The 4,766-nt window shown below is 37.7% G+C and overlaps 1 non-coding gene across 1 annotated transcript; it reads left to right on the forward strand.

Annotated features, from left to right (window-relative positions):
* Window positions 1-1,033: 1,033 nt before the first annotated feature.
* Window positions 1,034-1,140, forward strand: LOC145569732 (small nucleolar RNA R71). Its single transcript, XR_014096274.1, has one exon. It is a non-coding gene; the product is annotated as a small nucleolar RNA R71 (small nucleolar RNA).
* The last annotated feature ends 3,626 nt before the right edge of the window (window positions 1,141-4,766 follow it).

Genomic DNA, 4,766 nt, shown 5'->3' on the forward strand with positions numbered 1-4,766 from the left:
TATTCTTCAGATGTCTAATAGGGAATGGAAGTTGGATAGTAGGGTCTTGCACATTTCCACCCTTCTCCTGAGGTTTACCCTGCGAAGAAATATTAGAAGAGTTAGTTTTTTCGTGGAGCCCTGCAGGGTTAGTAACGCATTTGGTACAAGGGAATCAGGATTAGCAATTGGTGTTATAACAGGTTCATCCTCTTTGGGCATAGAAGGCCCATCATAGTGTGAACCACTCCTCAGAGTAATTGCATTAGCATGATCCGTGGGTTGTACTGGATGCGATGGTAGGACTCCTTGCTGGTAACTTTGTAGAGTAGAGGAAAGTTGTGCAATCTGATTATCAATAATTTTATTATGGGCTATAATTGAATCAATTTGAGCATCTCTACTCTCCATGTGCTTTTGCATGTTTGCTAACATCCCTCTAATTTCTGACAAGGCAGGGTCAGTAGATGGGAAAGTTTGTGATTGGGTTTTCTGGCCAGAGTTGCTGGGATGGTAATATTTCTGCTGTGGTGGTGGTTGCTGTTGTGGTTGTTGTGGAGGTGGAGGATTTTGCACATTGGTGCTTCGGTAAGAAAGATATGGATGGTTCCGGAGGCCAGGATTATAAGTGTTGGAGTATGGGTTATTCTGTCTATAGGTTTGGAAGGCATTAACTTGCTCCATAGAACTCCTACAATCTTGCTCCCAATGTCCTACAATTCCACAATTTTCACAAACAGCTTCATTAGTATTATTGACAGCAGAAACATTAGCTACAGAATTACGAATAACAATACTAAGATTATCTAGTTTTTGGCAAATAAATGTTAATTGAGCCTGCACAAAGGATACGAAATCAACATTATGTTTCCCTTTGTTAGAAAAACCTCTAGGATTCCCATGTTGGGAATTGGGAATTGTCATATCTTCGATAACTTGACCTGCATTATCAACATTAAGATTCATAAACCTCCCACTGGCTGCAGAATCTAGAATTGTTCTAGATGAATTTCCAAGCCCATTGTAAAAGGATTGAATCAACTGCCACTGTGCTAAATTATGGTGAGGACACTTCCTCTGCAGATCCTTGAATCTTTCCCAAGCCTCATATAGAGTTTCATCTAGCTCTTGGGCAAAATTCTGAATTGCACTTCTCAACAAAGATGTCCTCTCTACAGGATAATATTTGTTATAAAAATTCAAAGCAAGTGTCTCCCAGTCAGTATAAGTGCAGTTCTATTCAAACCATTAAACCACAATTTAGCTTTTCCACATAAAGAAAAGGGAAAAAGAATCTCCCTGATTTGGTATTGTGTGACCCCAGCTTGCCTAATGGTGTTGCAATACTGACAGAAATCTACAATATGAAAATTAGGGTCTTCACCCTTAGCTCCACTGAATTGCTTTCTCTCAATCATCGTGATAAATTGGGGCTTGATCTCGAATTGCACCCCATCAAGAGCTGGATTAGGATTAAGATGTGGAAAATCCGTCAGGGACGGCTGTGAATAATCGCTGAGCTTGCGAGCTGGAGGAGGTGGTGGTGCCGTCATCTCTGATTCAGGTTCTGAAGAAACTTCCAAATCACTAGAATCAGATGGGGGTTCCAAAGGTGGATTACCTTCAGAAGTGTCTCGTACCTGTCGGTAAAGGTTCTTCTGTCTATGAAAAGATCGTTCGATTTCAGGATCGAATGGAATGTAACCTTATCTAGAACCCCTGGGCATAAACACAGAACTAAACAAACAAATATGAGAAAATTGTCTCAAAGAACTTGCGTTCTCTAAGACTAGAGAAAATAATTTAGACTGCAAAAATGATTAGAAATAAAAATAAAACCATTTCCCCGGCAACGGCACCAAATTTTGATAGGCTAAAGTCGTATCACCTAATCAAAAGTAGTACCTAAATCCTCTAACTAATGTAGATAGGGAAGTAGGGTCGAATCCTCGGGGAAACAAGTCTTTCTATTCCTAACTAATCAATATAATCTAAACTATTAAGTAACCAAAATTGTTGTTATTAAAAGGAAATTAACTACGGAGATTAAGAATAGGGAAAAAATCAATAATAAAGAAGACTAGGGTCATAGGTTCACCAATAATTAATATTCTGGGATAAAACATGACAATCAATAATCAACATTGCACATATAATATGATTAACAGGCTCTCGCAATTTATTAATCAACATAGATCTAACAGGCTCTCGCAATTTACTAGATCTAAGTTCCTACTGAAAACAACCTTTAATATCAAATTAACATCTGCTCAATTCATCAATTCAATATTGCTATACTTTTACAATCAAAACACATCTGCTCAATTCATAATCCAATTGTAAAGAATTAAAACAATTCAATAAGAAATTATCATGCAATATCAATAATAAATAATAACAAATTATCCCTTCATATTAATTATGGATCCCCCAAGAACCCTAGAATTAAACTACTCACACATAATTAAATCTAAACAAATCAAAGCATATGAAAAAGACATGATTAAGATTAAAACAAGAGAATAAACAATAAAGGAGAGAAGAAAAAATACCGAAAGAAGGAATATGAAATTGCACTAAAAGGGAAGAACTTGAGTTAAAAGTAATCACCAACTAAAATCTCTCTAAGTTTGAGTATGAAAGAGAATAATAAAAAAAAACGTAACTAAAAAAGATTACAAAAGTGTATTAATTCTAAGCTCGAAGATTAGCCAAAACGAAACTCCTAAAAAGCCTAAAATTACTCGCGCCCGATCGGGCTTGCCTTTTTCCTCGAATGCTGCTTTCTGGGCAGCCGCCCGATCGAGCCAATGGTCGCCCAATCGGGCCCGGCTTTCTTTGGCCGAAACCTTGAGCTTCTCTTCTAAATCTTTTGGGCTTCAAATGACAAGGCCCAACACCTCTTCTTGGTCCATTGCTCGGACCAATTTCATGAACCAAGCCTTTAATCACCGATACGATCAGTCTTGGGCTATGATCAACGGTTATAATGTGCTACGAGCTCCAATATCCCGTAGTGGCTGGAAAACCATAGGAAAAATCGAAAAATTCGAAAAATTCTTACAAAACAAATGCCAACTCTATGAAACACTAGAAACCACACATTGGTGCTAAAAGTAGCTTCGAAGAGCTCAAATAAGCATATAAATGACCATGGGACAGGGGATAAAATAGCACATAAAACACGAACATCACTCTGCACAACTAATTGTAATACTCCAATATTTTATGATTTTATACGTATAATATTTTATTGATAAATTAAGTTATTTTAATTATTAAGTAACCTTCCTTATCTAAATAGTTTATTTTTGGAAAGTTTAAAACCTTATTTTATATCTAATAGAACTCTTGTTTATAAAATATAAATACTTCTTATACCCTAATTATATTAAGCTTTGCCTCAGCTTACTCCAACTTTTTACTCTGTAAAAATTCTCTTGTGAGTTTACTACTTTTGCCTTTAACATGATGATGCAAATTAATCATCAATTGGATTTTCTAAATCAAAGTCAACCCTTATTGTTTTGGTGCGCATGAATAAGCATCTCATATTCATGAGATTTTATTATACAATGTGAAAGAGAGTGTGATGTTCTCCTCGTCAAGCAAAACGAGTATCTTATAGGTTCAGATTGTATGTCCGTGACGGTAATCACACGAACTTAATTGATTTTTGGATTCGTTTGATTATAAATTGTTAGTATTAATTGTACTCTGTATTGTTATGTGTAAATTTTATAATTTGTGAATTATATATGATCATGATTTATATATATACATGATTAGTGTGTGGTATAATATGATTCTAATTGCCGTATTATCTTTGTGGTATTGATTGATGGTGTTATTTTTTTCTAGGGTTTTAATGTTGTTGCTATAGGGAGTATTGTTTTATTGAGGTTTTAGGTTTACTCAGATCAAATAAATTATTATGTTTATTTCGTGGTTTTTTATGTCCCTCGGGAGAGTTACAGCTCTAGACGGGATTCCGCAAGGACGCCTGTACCTGCAAAGCAAACGAAGCACCGAATGGTCGGTGGTCCGCCTCCAAAGGTTAAGTTAGTACGGTATTCGAAGTAAAACGTGCGAAAATTAAGTTATCTGCTCGGATTCCAAGCTCAGGTGCTGTCTGTTTCTTGAAAACGACAGCTCTGTAATTAATGCCAATGTAACCCCCTTCATAAATGAGGGAAGTGTCCCTATTTATAGGGTCGTTGGGAAGTGTGCCCTCCCTAGGGTTTGATGACCTAGGGATTTGGGCACGCCGTTTTACGGTGCCTCAAAGTTTGGGCCTTGAAGGCCGTCTTTTCAGAAGGGATATCTGAGTGACACGTGTCACGCATCTAGAGAGGCGCTTTGGGCCGCCTCCCAGGACGACACGTGTCGCTCTCTTATTGGTCCACTTGGATTATTAAATACCCCAAATCAGGAGCTATATCTGCCTGACACGTGTCACCATCTGGAAGGTCCAAGCTGGCGCCCCTTCTAGTGACACATGTTAGACTCTGGTTGGGCCACTTGGCAGGGTATAAAATACCCAAAACATTTGCCCCTCACAGGGGTCACGTGCTTAGCACATGACGCTTGTGACAGGTGTCAGGCTATGAATGGCCAAAAATTTACTTTTACTGTTCACTTAGTTATAGGGTTTTACCCTGGAACATTTTACCCCCTCTATAAATAGAGGGGTTGACCTCCCTTGGATTCACATTTGCGTGGATCTTTGGGAGAATCTGTGAATTTTGACTTGCAAAGACTTTTGACTTCTTCAGCATCCGACAGTC

Source organism: Chenopodium album, chromosome 11 (assembly GCF_948465745.1).
Source record: "Chenopodium album chromosome 11, dcCheAlbu1.1, whole genome shotgun sequence".
NCBI lineage: Eukaryota > Viridiplantae > Streptophyta > Magnoliopsida > Caryophyllales > Amaranthaceae > Chenopodium > Chenopodium album.